This window comes from Erythrolamprus reginae, chromosome 3, assembly GCF_031021105.1.
Source record: "Erythrolamprus reginae isolate rEryReg1 chromosome 3, rEryReg1.hap1, whole genome shotgun sequence".
Classification (NCBI taxonomy): Eukaryota; Metazoa; Chordata; class Lepidosauria; order Squamata; family Dipsadidae; genus Erythrolamprus; species Erythrolamprus reginae.
In genome coordinates this window covers 75,148,097-75,171,190 of record NC_091952.1, presented here as the reverse complement: position 1 = coordinate 75,171,190, position 23,094 = coordinate 75,148,097, and the positions used below count along the sequence as shown (strand labels likewise).

Genomic DNA, 23,094 nt, shown 5'->3' with positions numbered 1-23,094 from the left:
TGAGCCGCCCCGAGTCTTCGGAGAGGGGCGGCATACAAATCTAATAAATTATTATTATTATTATTCTAATAAATATATTGGAGATTTCAAGAGTATATTTATTTTAAGTCTTAGAACTATATTTATTTCTTCATTTAGCAGACATATTTTCAGAAGATCTTATTCACAGTTATCTCATAACATCATTAGGAACTAAAGTATAATTCAAAGTAGCTTCTTGCCCTACTTTAGGTGTTAATAATGTGTTACCTAATTTTTGCAGTAAAAACACAGAGATACAATTATTTGAACTTTCATTTTAAAATATACTTTATCTCTCCAATGATTACACATTAATTTAGCAGAATGTTGCCACTTTGCAGTAATTTTTTTTAATTACAGTAAATAACAACAACAAACCAAACTCTCTTCTTTATTTTAGATATTTATTTTATCTCTGACATAATTGTACACAGATTTACTTTAGAATAAATTCCTTGAAATAAGAGCAGTATTTTGAGAGCAAACAGTTCAGGCTTTCTGTATCTATGCCTATATACAGTATTTCTCAAGCTGCAAAATATTCAGTCTAGAATTTTTTAAAAGAAAGTTCTGTTGTGGCTGGCTCTGACCCAGCTCCTGCCCCAAGGAATGTGGAGGTGGATGTAGGGGAAACATCAACATGTCATAGGCCTGTTTTATTGCCGACAGAGTCAGGTAGTGCAGTTTCCTCAGACGAAGAAGAAGGTGGGGGTGACTTGGAAGAGGGGGGCTTGGCACACAGCCCAGGAAGCCAATCTCCATTATCTTTGGTTGATTCGGATGAGGAAGTGTTAGACCCACTCAGGCGCAGACATGCATAGAAGAGACCAATTGAGGAAATATTACAGGAGATAAGAGAGGCCACCTATGTTTGGGTGGGGCTCCAGTAATTAGAGCTGCTGATATAAATAGCAGCGTGCTGGCTTGGGCCGTTGTGGAAGATTATCTGATCGTTGTTCTTCAGGACTGTGCCTTGCTGTTTCTGGACTTTGTTGATTTTTCACGACTTTGAAACCAAAGCAGAGCAAAGTGTGTGTGTTTCACTTTGTGGAAGAAGGAGGGCTGTGACGTTTCTTCACAGCTGCTAGCTAAGTACTTAAGGACTGATTAAGGGGATTGTACATACTACCAGGTTGTTTTGGGACAAGTGCTCTTTGCAATACAAAAAGGGTGCTTTGTTTCTTTTGAATTGTATTGATAAATAACATTGTTTTTGAACTTTCAAGTGTGTGTGTGTCTGAAATTTGTACCCTTGAATTTTCGGGAGACTCATACCATAAAGCCCGGCAGAACAAGTTCTAAACAAATTTTCATATGTCCAAATATTGCTATTCAGCTGTTAAAGTATATTTCTTTATAACAATTTACTATTTCCCCCCCCCCCCCCCCATTAATGTCCTATATGAAATCTATGAGAAACAAATTGTTCACCGTTTCTCTTGGGAAATGGCACAAACCCTATATTTTTAAGACTAGCTTTATTAGCATATAACTAGGGAATTCAAAAAGTTGAAGCATTTTTTAATTTTACTATCCCAGGAAATTGTTTTTGACTTAATTCACTGCTGGTTAGCCTTCTCCCGCACCACGTGGCTGCACGCAGTGCTTTGCATGTGCACACATGCAGTGCCCCTCCAAAAATCCATCATTTAAAAGCTGAAAATAAAATGTCAAAGCATGTACAGTGCCAGAATTTTGGCTTTTGCACATGCTCAGAAGAAAAAAAACCAGAAAAAGATTTTTTTTTTAAAATGGCAGCGTCCACAGACCAGTACTGACCAAACCGGTTCTGTAACATCATCATGACATCGCCACCAGTTGCTACTGGTCTGAACTGGGAAGAACCCATCTCTGATGCTGCTGCAGTTGTACCAAGGCTGTTCTGTCTTTTTGACTCAGGCTTGTAATTCTTTGCATCTTTCCCATCATAACCCACACTTGGTTCCTGGAGAAGCACTCAATTATTTTTGCTTCCACAAAAGCGACTCATTTAGGTTGCAATCTTATATACAAGTATCTGAAAATAAATCCTCTTAAAAGTCAAGGACTTTGCATTGTCCCATTAAACTAATTTCATGTTGTTCAGAAACATACTTATTATGGGACTGAGCACATGAAATATTCTGACTCAAATTTCTGCTTACTGAGAAACTAATAAGAATGGTGAGATAAATTTTGGGAATTCAATTGTACCAAGGGAAAATTTCTGAAATTAGATGAAAATCTGTACATAATTGTGAAGAAATTCTATTTATAATCCCTGCATTAGGACTGCATTAGTGGGACACAGGAATGTTGTTTTATTTCTAGATTACATTCTTTTCTTTTCCATCTACATATTTCATATAGCAATGTGTTCTGCCAGCGTGTCTCAACCGCCCGTAATTACAGGGTAATTGGTCCAAAAAGACACACGATAGAAGGAAAACCAAAAGTCTTTATCAACAGAAAAGCAGAAAAAACTCCCTTTTTAAATGCCAAAGGGATTTTCTGGTACACTCAAGGCACAGGTTAAATGCAATCCAATTTCTCACCCAGTAACTGGGAAATTGAGTCCAATTCCAAAGTCCAAAAAGTCCACACACAATCTTGAACAGGGAAACAGCAAAACCATGATCTTGACGAAACTATGAATCAGATAAACTTCCACGAGGCTAAATCAGCACGCTGCTCTTTTTATCTGTAGCACTAATTACAGCAGCCCCACCCAACCACAGGTGGCCTCACTTATCTCCTGTAATAATCCTTCAGTTGTTCTCTCCTATACATCACTCTATGCATGCGTTGGTCTGTCATACGTTCTTGTTCAGAATCCAGGGATGATAAGGATGATTGATCTCCTCCTGGGCTGTCTGCCAAACTCCCCTCTTCCCTGCTACTCACACTTTCTTCATCAGAGGAGCCTTCATCGGGAGATTCTATCTGGAGCAAAAGAGGCCTGTGGCATGTGGATGTTTCCCCCACATCCACCTCCACATTCCTTGGGGCAGGAGCTGGGCCAGAGCCAACCACAACAGCAATGGAAATGATGTTTATTAAACTTTTTAAAAGGCTGAAACTGGTCCTGATTATTTGAATTTTTAAGCTCTAGATTGATGAGCCATTTTTTTGAAATTACTTATTTGGGTTGCCACTTTTTATTTCAGTATTACCATTCTAAGGCTAATAACAAATTACATGGCATGGTACAGAAGAAGGGAATGGTGAATTAGGTCTATCAAATGCATTATTTTTTATTTCTACAGTGAACATATAGGAAAATAAATTGTTTTCAAAGCAGTAGACTTGTTGGGAAGAAATGTGGACTCAGAAAACAACACAGACTGAGGAAAATATTCAGAATCCATTAAATTGGTCAGGAAGAAACAGAGACTCAAAAATTACAGAGGCATCTTTATATACCTTTCCCAATCCTGTGCTTTTATATAGTAGCTGTTCTGTGCACAGCCTCTTGGAGCAAAACCACCGACCCAAAAGTCTACTATTTCCTGGTAAAATCACACTCTTTATTGGCAAAAGCAGCACAAAGCAAAAAGCAGATTGAATGGCAAGAAGAAGGAGTAATTTTTCTCCCCAAAGTGAAACATAAACAAAGTCTGGGAAAAGCGCCAACTCGGCCAGATTGCATTCCTTACTGATAACAGAGGCAATTTATCATTCAAGAGAATAAATCAGTTCACTGGAATCTAAGACAAACATCATCCAGTAAAGAATGTCTTTTAGTAAGGCAGGAATCATATTTTGGAGCCTTTTTCAGGCACCCCTCCACTCGAACACCTCTTCCATAAACTGCGTTGAAACCCCACACCCAATTACCCCAAATCCTTTGCTTTTATACTGAATCATACTCCAAAGAGGTAAAGCTGTAAGCTTATTTCCTTTTACTATGAAAGACCTGTTACCTTCTCAGAAATCTCCTATATCTCACATCTATTTCACTCTAGGTGCATTATTTGTTTTATTGCATTGTTTTTATTAAAACTACAAAGTCCTTGAAGCCAAAATGTTCACTTAATTATGGGTAATAATCCAGCAGACTTTTCAATGCAGTAATAAGAACATATAGCTAATTTTACAAGTCACAAAACTCTATAAATAATCTATGTTTCGCCAAGCTCATTAATACAGTTTAAATTAGCTAATACTCCACCACAGATTTTTTTAAAAAAATTTTTTTAAAGATGGTGGCGCCTGTGGACCAGCACCGATTCAACCAGTTCCATGACATCATTGTGATGTCACCAGCAGGTTGTTACCAGTTTGGGCAAACCGGTCCGAACTAGGAGGAACCCACCTCTGCTTAGTAGCTATTGTAGATTGGATACAGTAACCTAGACAATATTGCAATTTTTGAAAACATACCAGATGTATTCTGTAAAAGTTCATAATGTTTCCACATTTAACTCCTCTATTATTTGTGTAAATATTATTCATTATTTATTTATTTGTGTGTTTGTTTGTTTGTTTGGACTCAGGGTGGCTTACAACATGTTAGCAATAGCACTTTTTAACAGAGCCTGCATATTGCCCCCACAATCCGGGTCCTCATTTTACCCACCTCGGAAGGATGGAAGGCTGAGTCAACCTTGAGCCGGTGATGAGATTTGAACTACTGACCTACAGATCTAGCAGTCAGCTTTAGTGGCCTGCAGTACTGCACTCTACCCAATGCGCCACCTCGGTATCTCATCTTTTATTCACTAGTAAAATGTGAGAAAAATGAGCACTGCCGCCAGTTTTGTTTCCCCAAGAGTCCTGAGAGTTAAATTGGACTGACTAGCTTAAGTCACATTGTAATTAAATACACTATATTCTTTTTTTTTAAAAAATGAGTCATCAAGGGACATAAGCAATAATAATAATAATAATAATAATAACAACAACAACAACAACATTTTTTTTAAATACCATGCAACTTGCAATGACTCTGAGTGACTCACAACAATCAAATAAATTATGTTGAAATCAATACAATATAAAACATAAAAATTAAAGATGGCACATAAATGAAGTGGGCGGGGGGCTCATTCTCCTTTCACTTAAGCTTTCATAACTTTTCTAAACAGCAGCAAAGTGGGAGTTATCAGGATTTGGGTGGGGAGGGACATTATTCCAGATGGCAGATACTACTGCAGAGAAGGAACATTTCCAGAGTCCCAATCAATAAAATTTCTTTATAAAACAGGATAGAAAGACCTCATGGATTAGAGAACAAACAAAAGTATACATATCAAGAGAGTAAAAAGAAATGGAAATGGGCTGGTCGCATAGCAAGAAGAACTGATGGCAGATGGACCAAGGCAGTCATAGAAAGCATCCATGAAAGAGACCTAAAAGAAGATTGATCAATGACATCAGCAAGTATTGGGGGCCTAATTGGCAAAAGAAAGTTCAGGACCGTATAGGTTGCAAACATGTGGAGGAGGCATGTTTCTATCTGCAGTGGATAGACAATGGCTATGCAGTAATGAATTGATGATTTATTCATTTGCCCTGAAAAAAAATAGTTTAGGGAACTAAAAGATGTGTTATGGGTATCATGTTTAGTTTTATTTTTGATATGGCATTTTTGCAACTGGTTGCACCTATCATAGTAGTCATTTTATGAACAAAAAAGGTTATTTCCAATAAAGCCATGTTCTACTTTTCAATGCTTTTGAAATGTTGTTAAAATTCAAAATAAGCTTGCCAGACTAAAAATTGGTCCAATCCAGGATATATCATTAAAGGTAACATCACATGGCATGGCAATGAAGAAGTTCCTCATCAACTTCTTGCAACAAGTTGCTGGGACTGAAAGGAAGAGACATGAAATAGTAGCACGGAGAAAAGAGTGGGGTGACGTGAGATCAGTGGTGATGTTAGAAGATCCAGCTTCTAGGATTTGGCTTGAAATGCCTTTACTTTCCATGGCAATATATCTTACCAGTGCAATAAATACAAAATTGGTTTTTGTTCCCTAAGTACCAACTGTAAAATAGCCAAAGGGCTTGATAGTAAGGGCTTTCTTTATTTTTGAGCTGTTGCTATACTTTCACAAGATATATGTTATATATTATTTTTTTCTCAACTGGTATTAGATATTTTTTATTTGAAGTCGAATATATACTTATATTCTTATTTTTCCTTACTTCTAAAATACTTCGGAGGTTTCTGTGTAGAGAAACTATGTTCTTTTAGCCTCTTTTCTTAAACCCTTTCTCTGTCTTTTTTTCAAGATCCTATGTCTTAATCCATCACCTGTGCTATTTTCCTCCTTTTCCAATATTTTGACTTTTCAGTTCACTGCCTTAGAATATTACTTCTGTCTCTAATAACAAAATGGCTCCTGGGAATATATCACGATTGTTAGTCCCTGGAAAATGAAGTTCTGTAGAACTCAAAATCTTACACATGCAACATCTTGTTTGGTGGTGAAAAAACTTTAGTAGATCAGGTTTTGGCTTTCAAATTAATTTTCTTATATATACTGTGAAGACACATGTGCCTTTGTATAATATCTGGATAGCATGTAATAATCTTTCAATACTTTCAATACTTTTACTTTTTGTGTTATACCTTAAGATCAAAGGTTATACCGTAAGATCAACCATTATTTTTGACAAAAAATCTGTTTGCCTTGAATACTAATTTTTGATAGAATGCTAAATATCTCCTTAAATTTCAGATTGTTTTAGTGGTATATTTTTGGTGGACTTCAAGTGAATTCATATCTTGTTTCCATTGAAAAAAAAATTATTATGAAGAATGGACAAAAATATATTATGTCCTAAATCGGATGCCAAATTCATATAGGAATTTGTAACATCTTCATCATATTCTCAAAACCGATAGACCGGAAAGATTGTGAATTCAGGAAGGGGGAGACAAAGATTGGCTAGTTACTCTTCTGATGAGCCATATACTTCCCTCATTTTCAACTTCATTATAAAATTCAGACACTTGTCAACCGACTCATATTTATGACAATTGCAGTGTCCCTGGGTCATGTGGTCAGCAAAGTCAGTGGGGAAGTCAGATTTACTTAACAACTGTCTTACTAAGTTAACAGCTTTAGGGATTCACTTAACAGCTGTGACAAGGAAAGTAATAAAATGGGGAAAAACTCAACACCTGTCTCACTTAACATACATCTTCTGCTCAGTTGTGGTTGTGGGTTGAGGACATCCTGTAATGCATCTTCCTAAGAAATACAAAGATGTTAGTCTGTGGTTAATAGAATTTATTTCATTATCTCTTACTTGCTTTTGCTCTGTTAGTCTACAATATTAGCAATTACTTTCTCCCATGTTTAAACTGGAAGCAACCTGCATTAGTGCCCCAGTACAAATGGTTTTTTGTGTCCAAGATATTGGAACATTATATGGTGATCTCACACATGCAGTCATTGACAACCTTCCCAAATTGTGTTTCATTCTCCATTGCATCTGGAAGGAGAGTCCAATATGGGTTATTCTCAATCCTATTGGTCGAGACTGAGTTTAAAATTAACATAATATTAGGCACCGCCCCTTGCCTGCCCCCAGTGGGCTCAGTTTTAAAAACTCAGTCCATGTAACGAGACGTATGAGTTTAGTTGTAATAAAGAAATGGTTTATTTTAAATGGTTTTTATCTTGTTTTAACTTGTTTAACTGTTTCTCTTCTTGTTATTTCTGTTTTGCAGATGCTGCAGAAGACAGGAGGGGTTTCTGCCCTCCGTGGGCAGCTTCCCCCATCGACATCTCCCCAGGAGACCTCTTCCCTCATAGAGGGTACCGTCCCACAAAGGGGATCAGCTTGGGGTCACTGGCCTCTGTGGCCAAACTCGGCTGGGAGCCGAAGGTGGGGGGGGTCCGCCCCCCCCACTGGGAGGCTCGGGGACACGGAGTCCCCCGAAGACAATCTAATTTCCCTCAGCAGCCAGTGAGCTTAAGCAGATCCGAGGGAAATAAAATAGATTTATGGGCCGTTCTGAAGCCGCCAAGGCACAGCGCCGCAGTCGCTGTTTAGGAACAACGCGGCAGACTTCAAAGAGGCAATTACCGCCGCCCATATGTTTGGCGGCCAAGCGCGAGCCTTAAAAACACCGGGTGAGCCAGGGGAAGAGGAGAGCCTAGCCGGGCTGACCTGTCAAGCGCTGCAGTGAAGGGTGTCTTCCTCACATATGGTTAGCGGCTGCCCGGACCGCGGGGAATGCGGAGGCATGATCCCCCTGCAAATTGAGGCTGGCGGTGGAGACTGTAGGGCAGCAGCCCTCTCGTTTCCCTTATTAATCAGACAAACGCTCCGCGCCCGCCATTTTGGCAGTTGGCGGGAAAACCCCTCCCCCGCCTGTTTTGTCCTTCAGCGACCAGAACAAGGCGCGAAGAATGGTTGAGAGGGCTGGGAGGCGCAGGCGCACTCCACAGGAGGCACGGGGGGCCATTTTGAAGGAGATTGGTAGTCGAGGAAAAAACAGTAATAAAAGAGCTCCGTGCCCTTTCTTTGCCTTTTCGCTGCCGTTTCTGCTTCACTGTGAGTACTATGGAGGCAAGTGGCAATGCAGATCAAGCTCTCCCATTGGGATCTGCAGCTTCTACCCCGGTGCCCAAGCCCAAAGATAAGGGGAAGATAAGAGTGAAATCATCTCAATCATCTTCCTCAGCTATCAAGGAGGCCGAGAGGCGAATTCAGGCCCTTGAACAAAAGCTGGAGGCGGCCCTCAATGCTGCTCCTTTGGCCAAGTCTGGACCATCGCTGGGTCTTGATCTGGCCCACCAACCCCAAGAGCTCCTGGGGGAGGTTAGAGTCGATAGGGATTGGTCTCCTGATCACCAAGCACTGCCTCAGCTTCCCATTCCTAGAAGCAGGCCGGGATCAGCGGGTCAGGAGAGACCAGTGTGGGGGTTTTCCCCTCAGGCCAAAATGGTTCCAGTGGCTACGTTCACCCCTACAGCTGCGGGACTCAGGGCTCAGCCTAATACGTGGCAAGATATGTCACCGGCCATTCAGGAGTTAATTACTAATGCCTACTCACAGGGCATAGCAGTTGGAGCACAACAAGGGCCTCAACAACCAAGGCAAGCCACAAGCTGGGATCTCTGGTCTGCACCGCCCATTTCAGGTTTAGGATCTGTGACTGAAGAGCCAGTGTTAATGGAGGATAGTGACAAGGACTATGATATGTCAGAGGATGAAACACCTCCAGAACAGCCGCTGGTAGCGGGTCTGTTTAAACAATCCTCGTTCAGGACACTATTATATAAGGCAAAGCAGACAATGGAGTTAAAGGATCCGGCTCAACCTTCACAAGCCATACCATCCAGATCCTCTACTCTTTTGAAGGAACCTAAGCCTGAAACAGACCATGTCCCGGCATCAGAGATCTTTGTACAAAGCATTAAAAGACCGTGGCAGTATCCGGCGGCGGCCCAGGGACCATCAGTGGTAGAAAGAAAATTCTACATGTTTGACGATGAAGTGGAGGCCCTGCTTCAGTTCCCCCCTATAGACCAGCCGGTTGTAACTCTGGTTTCCAACGCTCTGGTTCCTGCTGAGATGGGAGACAATTTGAAGCCAGAGGACAAGAAAGCCGAGGTGCTTCTGAGAAAGACACATATGATGGCCGGATGGGGGTTCTGCGCAGCAGCGGCTGCATCTTTTTTTAACAGAGCCTCCATAGTATGGATTGAGGATATGCTGTCTCGCCTGGGGCCAGAGGAAGGGAGAATGCGCCAGGATCTTAGTAAGTTGTTGGCAGTGGCGGAATTTTCAGCCGATGCCACCTTACATGCTGCCAAATTCACGGGCAGAGGGATGTCCGCCACCCTTGCATCGCGTCGACTGCTGTGGCTGCGCAGCTGGCAAGCAGACACTAAATCAAAATGGCGTCTGGCCTCATCGCATTTCCAGGGGTCTCAACTATTTGGAGACATATTGGAAAAAGTCCTTATAGAGGACAAGGACAAACGGAAGATACTTCCCATGTCCAAGAGGGGACAAGATCGCCGCCAGAATCCTTACAATCAGCGCCAGTCCTTTCGCTGGGACACCTCACGGTCAAGCCAGACGTTTAGGCCCTTCTCTCAAGGCAATTTCAACCAAAATGCCTACAGGAATGACCGAGCGCCCTTTCAGGACAGGACAAAAGGATATCAACCTACTAGGCGCCCATTTCGTGGTTCCAACCAGAGGGGTTTTAAATGCCCCAAATGACTTTCCCATGACACAGCCAGTAGGAGGGAAACTCCACCTTTACAGTACCTCCTGGCGTGCCACATCCTCAGACAAATGGGCACTATCTACAGTGACACAGGGACTGCGGTTGGAGTTCATTCAGCCCCCACCCAACCAATTCCTGCACTGCCCAAGACCATGGAACCCCATCAAAAGGAAGGAACTACACCAAGAAATAAGCCACCTCCTGGAGATCCAGGCCATAGAGCCTGTGCCCAAACACACAGAGGGCACGGGATTTTATTCTATGGTGTTCACAGTCCCCAAGACATCGGGGGGGTGTCGCTTAATTCTGAATCTGAAACAGTTGAATCTATACATTCTTTACCGGAGATTCAGGATGCACACTCTGCATACCATCCTAGCGGCAGTGCGCCCTCGGGACTTCCTTACCTCCTTAGACCTGAAGGAGGCTTATCTGCACGTGCCGATATTCCATTCGGCCTGTCATCGGCCCCTCGCACCTTCACGAAGTTGCTGGATGTGCTTACCGCACATCTGTGCGCGCAGTTCATCCGCCTGATGGCATACTTGGACGATATAATCGTTTTGTCCAAGTCCCAGGCAGGGGTGCACCGAGACCTCCACCTTACGAGGAAGATTCTGGAAGAACACGGCTTTACAATCAATATCCCCAAGAGCCAACTGGAACCATCTACAAGGCTCCTACATCTGGGCTCGATAATAGACACAACTACGAGCATAGTGTCACTTTCGCCGGACAGGCAGGACAACATCATAGCCTTGATAACCTCCATCCAGAGACAACGGAAGGTCTCCCTAGCCTCATTTTCCAGGCTGCTGGGGACCATGGTCTCGTGTATAGGAATCGTGCCTTGGGCCAGACATCACATCCGCCCGTTGCAAGGGTTTCTGCTTCCGGCCCAGAGAGCAAAACTGGGCCAGTCATGCAAGCAAATCAGACTCCCACAGGGGGTCAGGAAGTCTTTGGCCTGGTGGACTTCGTCAGCCCTGTTTCAGGGGTGTTCGTTCCAGACCCACGATCAGGTCGTCATGACTACAGACGCCAGCTTGTCGGGTTGGGGCGCGCATATAGACCTCCAAGTAGCACAAGGACTTTGGACCAAGGAGGACCTCAGCCCGGTAAACATCAACCTTCTGGAGCTCCGGGCTGTGTTCTTAGCACTCCAACGCTTTACACCTTTGGTTCAGGGGAAACACGTGCTAGTCTTAACGGACAATGTGGCAACAAAGGCCTACCTCAACCACCAGGGAGGCACGAGATCACCACGCCTCATGAGGGAGGCCATGGCTCTTTTCAATTGGGCCGAATACAACTTGGCTTCTCTATCTGCGGAGCACATAGCAGGAGTCAACAACGTCCAGGCCGATTGGCTGAGCCGAACCACCTTGGACCCCACGGAGTGGAGACTGGATCCACAGTTGTTCCACAAGATCACTCTTCGTTTCGGGACTCCGCTGGTGGACTTGCTCGCCTCTCACACCAATGCACAGCTCCCCAGGTTCTATTCTCGGTTCCATTCACCCACGGCGGAGAAAGTCAACGCCCTGAGGTCGAGCTGGCCACGTGGCCTCTTATACGCCTTCCCTCCAACGAATTTGATTCAAAGAGTAATAGACAAAATTCTACTGGAGGAGGCGGAAGTGTTGCTTGTCGCACCACATTGGCCACGCCGCCCGTGGTTCTCGGACTTAATAGCTCTGTCGATCTCCCCACCTTGGAGGATTCTGGACAAGATAATCACACTCAGCCAAGGGTCAGTCTATCACCCAGACCCGCAATGGTTTCAATTAGCCGTTTGGCATTTGAAAGGAACAAGCTGAGGGAGCAATCTTTACCAGACAGTATTATTGCCACAATGCAGGCTGCCCGCCGGCCATCCACGTCCAGGATTTATCAGGCAACGTGGTCGGCCTTTTGTAAGTTCTGCAACGGAAAGGATATGGAACCGGAAAGGGCTCAAATAATTACTGTACTAGAATTTTTACAATTGGGCCTCGAAAAAGGACTCACTTGAAACACCCTGAGGAGGCAGGTGGTGGCATTGGCAACCGTCATTCGGTTACCAGAATACCGCTCTTTGGCTACTCACCCTTGGATACGGGACTTTCTCAGGGGTGCTATGAACAAGCACCCTCCACCACTGCATAGATTCCCAATGTGGGACTTATCCCTAGTGTTGAAGGCTCTGACTGGTCCACCCTTTGAGCCTTTGAGATCCATCCAGCTCAAGTTCCTTTCCATCAAGACGGCCTTTCTAATGGCCATCACATTGGCCAGACGTGTATCGGATTTGTCGGCGTTATCCATCAGACCTGACCTTTGCATCTTTTATCTGGACCGGGTGGTCCTACGTTTGGACCCGACATTTCTTCCTAAGGTCAACTCGTTGTTCCACAGGAAGCAGGAGCTGATCTTGCCGGACTTTTGCTCGCACGGGAGCCACCCTACAGAACTTAGGTGGCACAAACTAGATGTTAGGCGAGCGGTCAAAATCTACATTAGAAGAACCGAGTCCTTTAGGAAGTCTGAGTCGTTGTTTGTCTCATTTGCAGAGCCGAAAATGGGCCTGGGAGTTTCTCCCAGTTCAATCGGTCGATGGATCCGGGACTGCATTGGGGAGGCGTATAAGGCTAGAGCTCAGAATCCCCCTCAAGGGGTCACGGCGCACTGTACGCGCAGTGCAGCCACGTCAGCAGCTTGGAGGACTCAAGCCTCTATCGAGGACATATGCCGGGCTGCGACTTGGACGGCACCTTCTACGTTCACTAGACATTATAGACTGGATGCCTATGCTTCAGCTGAGGCATCTTTTGGGAGAAGGGTATTACAGAGGGTGTGTTCCTCTCCAGCTGCCCTGACTTAACAATCTCCCTCTCATTTAACTTGGAACTTGGGTATATCCCATATTGGACTCTCCTTCCAGATGCAATGGAGAAGAACCGTTGTACCTACCTGAACGGTCTTCTCAGTGCACTGGAAGGAGAGTCCAAACCCACCCGGCATTGGATTGTTTCAGGGAAGCTGGGTTCGGTTGGTTTTGGTTAATGTTATATATATATATATATTTTGGTTCAATAAAATTGTGTTGGATATATTACCTTTCGTTTTTAAAACTGAGCCCACTGGGGGCAGGCAAGGGGCGGTGCCTAATATTATGTTAATTTTAAACTCAGTCTCGACCAATAGGATTGAGAATAACCCATATTGGACTCTCCTTCCAGTGCACTGAGAAGACCGTTCAGGTAGGTACAATGGTTCTTTCATTTCCTGATATTATATTTAAGAGACAAACTTTTCTGGTTTCTGTAGATTGTCATACAATTGACACTTTTTAATGAAATGTTAGAAAGTACTATAATAAATGGACCATAACAGTTTAATGAATAAAAACTAATTATAACTTTCATTCCTTAAGGGAAAAGGGTAATTTAGAATATCTTGAGGCACATCAGACTTGGAATATCCTTTATGTGAAATAACTGCTTGAAGAATATAATTTGTTGTGAGCAGTCTGGACCTGGATTAGACAATATTTATCACACTCTTTGATTTAGAACATCTAGAAATATTGTCTCTTGTGACTGGAAGATGTATTTCCCCTCTTTCAGAGATATCTGCCTGTCCTTGAGATGTTAGAGACATATGCTAGCATGCTTTCCACTGTCCTCATTCTTAAACTTTATTTAATCTTGGTAATAAAATAGCCAAATAGTGCTAAGCTTAGAGTTTTAATGTGGGACAAATAAAAGAAAATCTTTGTTGGATTCTCATAGATTTGTTTCCCCTCCTGCCTGTCAGGAAAAGCAACATCAACCGCTGTTCTTAATGTAGGATCGGCTGGGACTGGGAACGATGTGATTTTTGTTAGATGGTTTAGCCATCTGTCAAAATGTTAATTATTGAGAGCTAATCCATAGAATGGGTGTGGGCTATGGGCTACTTAATAGAGAGACAATGAATTGTCTGTGGATAAAAAGACATTTCTTATTTCTGTTTCCCTTTCTAGTCCTGGTAGCTGATACACATGGCACTGAATATCTACTAGGTCTGTAAGAACCCAGATGTAATCCATGGAATTAGGGATAGACAGATAAAAATATGGAGTGCCTCTTGAGTGCTTCTTACAGCTCTACCCCAAGCCCTATCATATTTTAACATAAATTTATTATTTGTGGCCAGAAACTAGCATTGCTGAAAGATTGCATGCAAGGAGGAAATGTGTGGGATAAAGAAATGAAAAAAAGAATTAATATTAATATTTTGTTAATCGTGACCATAGGTCATCAGTTGAGATACTTTTCACCCTTGCTATGGAATGAAGGAAGTGATTGGAGGGAGAGAATGCAGTTGATCATGATAACTAAGCTAATATGTCAGGCCGAAGCCATTTTAGTTGGGGGTTTTGGCCTGCCACACTTTATGCTATTTTGAAATGTATTCTTAGCTGTGGGAATTTGGGAAGGGACATAACAAATTCCCTTCTACATTGTCAAGGTCATCCTTGGTTTTCTGCAATCCTGCATCCTGTACAGAAGGAGATGGGAGTGCTGCCAAATTGGCATATGAAGATTGGTCAATGTGATGGACTTGGGGGCATGGGGACAAGAGCTTGAACATTCAACTGGGTGGAGAAACCCCTGGGACTTTAGATTCGGGTTTCTCCCAGATGTGCCAACATGGCTCTGCTAATAAATTAGAACTTCAAGGAATACTTTGCCTTAGACTCTGATTTAGTCTTCAATGCTATTTGGAACCCTGAAAAATGTTTCATAAATTCTACACTATTGTGTAAATTACAGAACATCCTACAGTAGGAATAGCATTGGGATGGGGAGGTGGGAGGGAAGAACCAATTGTGTGAATTTAGTTACCTATTGATTACTTACCTCTAGGAGAAAAGATTGCTCAGGATTATGCACAAAAGAGGTTGGTGTAGAGATAGAGCGATTGAAAGAAATCCAAGAATTATTTTCCTCAGATACAAGCTTATCTGCACAGGGACATTCTGTAGGAGGGATGTTGGACAGCTCTTAAGTAGTGGATTCCTAAAGTAACTTGAAAGGAAATTATATTTCATATCCAAATTATGACTCAACTGTAAACTGAAAATTGAAGCAAGATTGCATGGTTTCAGTCTTCTTACAAGAAACTATCTTCTTGCTAACAAGTGTATTTGGCAGCATCATTCAGCATGATCTTCCTTCTTTGCTGCAGCCTGTCAACCAAGCTATTTTGGGACACATGTCTAGAAGTACACACCCACACATGTGCAAACACTTTCATCTATAGAGTAGTAGGGAGAGAAATGATGGAGAGATAAGAAGTGGAGAATAAAGATAGAAGAGCAAGCTGATGTGGTATCATGAGTGAAGTGCCAGGTTACTGGAATAGGGCAATGTTGTTCCTAATGTTCTTGGCATTGATATCTGAGAATATTCTAAAATAGATCATTCACACCCAGCGGTGGGCTACGAGCCGGAACCACTAAATTGCGCTCATTGCTGTAGCTCGTAAGTGGTGCACCCATGTTTCGGCAAGGTTTTTTTGCTTCTGTGCATGCTGAAACTAAGGCGCACCTGCGGCTCCGTGTGAGATTTTGCTACCTCCACAGATGCAGAAGCAAAATCGTACTGGCCCCGTAAGCACGAGCTGCGGCAATGAGCGCAATTTAACGTTCCGGCTCCTAGCCCACCGCTGTTCACGTCATATATAAATGAACTGATTCATAAGCACTTGAAAAATGCAGATACTTCTCATTAACAGATGCCGCAAACAGAAATTATTTTCAATTATGACGATGTAACTTTGCAACCAATGTCTCTCCTTTACAACCTTTATAGCACCTCCATCTCTGTCCTTTACCTTCAGCATGTCTTTAAAGAAGAACAGCAACTGTTAGTCAAATACTATTTAGCTCAACAAGCAGTCATGATTTTCACTCTTATTTTGAATTCTAAATTTTGTATTTTCTTGCCAATAATGTTCACTTGACATTTATATTTGTTTAAATTAGGCTGTATGGAATTCTGCCAATCCCAAAACAAACCAACCTACCAAACAACCAACCAACCAACAAGCCAAAACAAACAAAAAACCCAGAAAGAAAGAAAAATATCATTTCTCCTCCTGTTTTGCAGCATAGTCCGATTTCTTAATTCTCAATACTGTACAGTGGGACCTCTACTTAAGAACTTAATTTGTTCCGTGACCAGGTTCTTAAATAGAAACGTTCTTAAGAAGAAGCAATTTTTCCCATAGGAATCAATGTAAAAGCAAATAATGCGTGCAAACCCATCAGGAAAGAAATAAAAGCTTGGAATTTGGGTGGGAAGATGAGAAAGAAGAGGAGGAGGACAGTCACTGCCTAAGGAAGAAGGTAAGGTGAGGGGAATTTAAAAAAAATCCAAAACTTTAAGGCTTAAAAAAAAAGAGGGACTCTGAAGCAGCAAGGCGGAGCATGTGCCTCCAATACACCTGCCACGAGGCTGCCTCCCATACACCACCTCCCATACACTGCCTCCGATACACTGGGTGCTGTTGCTGCTGTCTGCTGCCTCTTCCTTCCCATGCTGAAGGTCTCCCCTATCCTCTCGCTGGCTGGCTTTGTAGTTGGTACCTTTCCTTCATTGTGGTGACTCCTCGGCTGCTCAGAGCGAAGGGAGCGTTTCTTTTCTCTGGGCGCTGGCAGAAGTTTATTCCCTGATCAAGCGCCCAGATAAAAGAAAAGCCTTCTCTGTGGTGGCCCCGACCCTTTGGAACCAACTCCCCCCAGATATCAGAGTTGCCCCCCCTCCTAGCCTTTCGTAAGCTCCTTAAAACCCACCTCTGTCGTCAGGCATGGGGGAATTGACATGTTCCCTCCCCCTAGGCTTATAAAATTTATGCATGGTACGCTAGTGTGTATGATTGGTTTTAATTTGTGGTGTTTTTTAAAAATTAATTTAAATATTGGATTTGTCTTACATTGTATTGCTATTGCTGTGAGCCGCCCCGAGTCTGCGGAGAGGGGCGGCATACAAATCTGATTAAAATTAAACTTAAACTTAAACTTCTTTGCTCTGGACTGCCAAAACCTCCTTAAGTGCCACCGAAAGGCTCCTCTTGCAGCCCAGAAAAGCCCGAGATGGCCAAGATTAAAGGGGGAATGGCAGGAAACTGGGAATTTTTTCCGGGCTCGGGTTCTTAAGTAGAAAATGGTTCTTAAGAAAAGGCAAAAAAAAATCTTGAACACCCGGTTCTTATTTAGAAAAGTTCTTAAGTAGAGACATTCTTAAGTAGAGGTACCACTGTATAAGTAATATAGAACTGGTTATTGAATAATTTAATTGAATTTTTTTGTTTCAAAAAGCATGATGACATTTGCCAAATGCCAGGTAGTTGCTGTTTTTTAAAACAATCTCCTCACAATAAAAGCTAAAGAAAAATATTGCTGTTTCCATTTAAAATTACATTGGATGGTGATACTGATTTTATGTCATTTTTGAAAAACATCCTTTTTTTCCCTTTTGGAGAGACATATGTGTCTATCAACCCCCAGTTTCTCCAACTTAGTTGGCCACTGCAGTGTAATATGATAACAGTGCTAACATTCATAGTGAGGTGTATTGTCAAAATTTGCTTTGTTGCATGCCCAAATTTGCTAGCAATTTTTAGCCTGTTACTTTTTGCTTTTATTTGAGAAAGGATAAAGTTAAAATAAGGATGGTTTCCTACTTGCTGCAGCTCCATCCAGACTGAGGAAGGCTGTGTCTTGTGTTTACATTGCCAAATTTTGATTGATTGATTGAATTATTTTTGAGAAATTAAATTTCATTTTTGCTTAGTGGACAACACATCAATGCTAATCAAATAGAAATCTGTAGAAAACATGATGCAATTCTTAAAGTCTAATTTTTTATCTGAAAGATTTATTTATTTGACTTCTATACCACCCAATCCCGAAGGACTCAGGGCGGCTTACAATAATAATATAAATAGAATATAAATAGATACAGAACAATAAAAACAAGCCAATTATAATCTAAAACTATAAAACCCCATATTAAAAAAGAAACCCATTAATTATAAAGCAGTCATAATCCCTTACATACATACCATTCATATAGTGTGGCCTTGTCAGTTGTTAGTTCATGGCCCCCCAGGCCTGCCAGCAAAGCCAGGTCCTTGTGGTCTTATGGAAGGATGGATATCGGGGGGCAGTTGGTTCCATAGAGCCAGGGTGGCCACATAGAAGGCCCTCCCCTGTGATCCTGCCAACCTGCATTGATTCGTCAATGGGACCCGGAGAGGCCAACTCTGTGTGCTCTTATTGGCCTCTGGGAGGTATGTGGCAAGAGATGGTCCTGTAATTAGTCTGGCCCTGAGCCATGTAGGGCTTTATAGGTAATAACCAACACCTTGAATTGTGCCCGGAGACTAAGGTGTTATATGGGCATACCGAGGCATACCTATGGCAGCTCTTGCGGCTGCATTTTGGACTATTTGCAGTCTCCGAACACTTTTCAAAGGTAGCACCATGTAGAGCGTGTTGCGACAATCAAGACAGGAGGTGATGAGGGCCTGAGTGACTGTGTGTACATCCTCCTGGTCCAAATAGGGCCGCAACTGGTAAACCAGGCAAACCTGGGCAAAGGTCCCCCTGGCCACAATCAAAAGCTGTGGTCAAAACTCAGCTGTGGGTCTAAGAGGACACCCAAGTTGCGGACCCTATCTGAGGAGGTTAATGCCCTCCCCCCCCGAACAATGGACAAACAGATTGAGGAGTCTTTGGGAGGGAATGCCCACAGCCACTTGGTCTTGTCAGGGTTGAGCTTCAGCCTGTTGCCCCCCATCCAGATCCTTACAGCTTCCAGGCATCGGCACATCACTTCCACTGCTTCACTGAATTGGCATGGGGTGGAGATGTATAGCTGTGTATCATCAGCGTACTGATGATACCTCACCCCATACAGTCGGATGATCTCACCCAGCAGCTTCATGTAGATATTAAATAATAGGGGGGAGAGGACAGACCCCTGCAGCACCCCACAGAGAAGAGGCTGAGGGGTGGACCTCTGTCCCCCCACTAACTCTGACTACAAACGACCGGACAGATAGAGGAGAACCACTGTAAAATGGTGCCTCCCATTCCCAATCCCTCCAATCATCGCAGAAGGATACCAGGGTCGATGGTATCGAAGGCTACTGAGAGGTCAAGGAGCACCAGGATAGAGGAATATCCCCTATCCCAGGCCCACCAGTGATCATCCATCAGCGCGGCCAAAGCAGTTTCTGTGTTGTGACCGGTCCTGAAACCGGACTGAAAGGAATCCAAATAATCAGCTTCATCCAAGGACTGTCAGAGCTGGAGTGCCACCACCTTCTCAACAACCTTACCCAGAAAGAGCAGGTTGGAGACTGGCCTATAGTTCTTTAATTCAGCTGGATCCAGGGATGGTTTCTTGAGGAGAGGTCGCGCAACCGCCTCCTTCAAAGGCTGCGGGAACGACGTCTGACTCAAGGAATCATTAATCAATGCCTGGATCCAGCTGCATGTCACCTCCCAACTGGCCAAAACCAGCCAGGAGGGGCATGGGCCCAGTAGTCAGGTGGAGGAACTCACAGCTCTTATGGCCTTGTCCACTTCCTCAAGGGTTACCAGATCAAGGTCTTCCCAAATAACAGGACTAAGACCTGACCTTGTCACCTCGGTCGGAATTGCCCAATTGGATTCCAAATTATTCTGAATCTGAGTGACTTTATCTGCAAGAAACTGAACTAATTCCTCAACCAGTCCCTGTAACATTACTGCCTCCCTAGTCACGAGAGAGCGGGTTACCCTAAACGGAGTGACTGGGCAAGAATCTGCAGACGCAATAAGGGCGGTAACATACACTGACTTTGCTGCCTCTATCGCCACAAAGTAAGTCCTAATATAGGCTCTTACATGTGTTCGGTCTGACCTAACTATCCTTTCTGTCCTCTCTTAGTGTTTTCCAAATGTGTTAGCCTCACCTCTCCCCACCACCAGGTACTCTGATATTTTGGCAGAATAATGATTTTTTTTCTACTGGCAAAGCTTCGGCAGGTTCGTTATTATAACTTCAGAGGAAATCTCATTTTACATTGGAGAACCATAAACATTTCTATGAAGCAGCCTTATTCAACTCAAGTCTGATTTTATGCTTAATACATAGCAGACTTTTGAGCAATTCTATGTTAAAAGAACATTATCATTCTATAGTTTTATTGTTTAATAATACTTCAGAGAAGTGTTAGTTCCTTTCTTTGTATAAATTAGCTATTATGTCCATTTTGATTTAGTACTTACCCTATAGATATTGCCATTTGGTTCTATTCATTTTGCACTTTATTTTGTACTTTCATAAAATGTATCAGTAGGCCTTTAATTATCATCCAAATTATTATATTAAGCATTTTCCTTGCATATTAAATTCAGGAAGTATCATTTTGGATTTATTTTGCCTCCTGTGAATATCACAGATATTCTGAAATTATTTACTAAATGAAAGCAACCTGAGCATAAGGAATAATTTAGAATCATGACAATTTGGTTGAGAGTGTCTCCATTTCATATCAATTTATTCGGTGTTCCACATCTGATGAGAACTGTGTCTATTAAAAATAAACAGTGACAGTTTCTTAGTCAATGGAATAAATTATGAAGATTTTTTATGGGAAGAAAAAGTGTCATTTACAATGCTGAAAGTTTATGTACCCACTATTCTTGTACTGGTTATATTTTTCCATGATAGGTAACATTATTTGATTTGTCAAATTGGAGTGACAACTTTTTTCAGTGTAGACAGCTCTTTTAAGAGCTGTAACTTTCTACTGTATGTTCATTATCCTCTATAATCCTTTATTATGAATAAAAAGTAATTTATTCATTTATTTATTTATTTATTTATTATTTAGATTTGTATGCCGCCCCTCTCCGCAGACTCAGGGCGGCTCACAACAAGATACAGCAATCATAACAAATCCAAATAATTTAAAATATTTAAGAAGATTTAAAAAGAACCCCATTTACTAACAAACACACACACAAACATACCATGTATAAATTGAACATGCCCGGGGGAGGTGTTTCAGTTCCCCCATGCCTGACGGCAGAGGTGGGTTTTAAGGAGTTAACGGAAGGCAGGGAGAGTAGGGGCAGTTCTAATCTCCGGGGGGAGTTGGTTCCAGAGGGTCGGGGCCTCCACAGAGAAGGCTCTATTGGCCAGAAAGTTGTTTTATCAAATTGAAAACAAAAAGCACCAAGAAAGAAATAAGAAACATGCTCCTATCAAGAGAAATCTTCCCCAAAGCAAATTCATCCAAATAATGTTCTTTCAATAGTGTATAGTACATAATTTAAAACATTTTCCCTAAAATTATATTGAAATACTCACATTAATGTGTAATTTTGAAATTATTACGCTACTCCATTCTGAATGATGTCGGTCACGTGGTACAAAATTTACGTTTTGGTATATCTTTTACTGAATTTATCTGGGTTCTTAAGTGTTCCATGAAAATTGGAAGAAAAAGATCATTTTCTTCACGGGGTTAGCAAATGGTGCCTCGGTGGACCATTGTTAGAAAAGATGTGTGAATTGTTATTAAAAGTTTGAATTTTAAAGGATTGTCTTCACTACAGTTACCCTATCACACAATCGGTGCCTTCTTGAACTCTTTAATATTAATATTATTATTATAATAATAAGAGCCAGTTTGATCTAGTGTTTAAGTAACAGGCTAGAAAACAAGAGACCATGAAAGTCTGTTGGGTGACCTTGGGACAGTCGCTCTCTCTCTCAACTCTGCCCACCTCACAGGGTGGTTGTTACTGTGAGGAAAATAGGAGTGTGGAAACTTGTGATGGATATTTGTTACTTTGTTATTTGTAAAATTAATAAAATAAAATAAATGTAGCATTCTCAATGTAATAATAATGTTTGTATATATAATATATTCACAATTCCTGTCGTGTTTTCTTGAAAATAGGACCTTGTCTTATATTTTTTGGAATCCTGAAATAAGTGCTTGGCCTTATTGCCATGCACTCAAAAGCTTATCATGGGCTTATTATCAGGGGATGTCTTATTTTGGGGAAACCAGGGTACATGTTGGCATCCTTTAGATTCCTCATACTAAACTACACTTGTGTGCCAGCAGAGAAGCATAGTACAGGGTGTGTTCCAAAAGTAATGCAATTATTTTTTAAAAAGTAATTTATTGAACAGATTTGCACAAACACTTAAAATTCTTCAAAGTACTGTCCTTGGGCTTCTACACATTTTTTTCCAGCGACTCTGCCATGACCAGTACGTGCCCTGAAAAGCATCTTCAGGGACCTCTCGCAAGGTCTTCGTCACAGCTAATTGGATCTCTTCTATGGATGAAAAATGGGTTCCTTTCATGGCTGGGAACAAAAAGAAGTCTGCTGGGGTGACGTCAGGACTATAGGGGGTGGGGGATAGGGCAGTATTGACACCTGGTGTTTGGCCAGGAACTCGCAGACTCGTAGCGCATTGTGGCAAGGTACATTTTTCATCCACAGAAGAGATCCAATCAGTTGTGACGAAGACCTTGCGAGAGATCCCCAAAGGTGCCTTTCAGGGCGCGTACCGGTCATGGCAGAGTCGCTGGAAAAAATGTGTAGAGGCCCAAGGACAGTACTTTGAAAATTTTTAAGTGTTTGTGAAAATCTGTTCAATAAATTACTTTTTTTTAAAAAGTGCATTACTTTTGGATCGCAACTCTATTTTCTAAAAAATGAGGATGAAGCGTAGCACTCTGGGTTTAATATGAGGATGTGTACTTAGTGCATAAGGGTGATCCATTTTACATTTTCTTTTTTCTATATTCCAAACTATGTAGATGTGGGGCTCAAATTATTTTTAT

General features: G+C 42.1%; 1 protein-coding gene across 2 annotated transcripts in view; it reads left to right on the top strand.

The window, feature by feature from the left end:
- Positions 1-23,094, top strand: part of BEND5 (BEN domain containing 5) — a 1,001,406-nt gene that overhangs the window by 78,140 nt on the left and 900,172 nt on the right. The window lies entirely within an intron of this gene.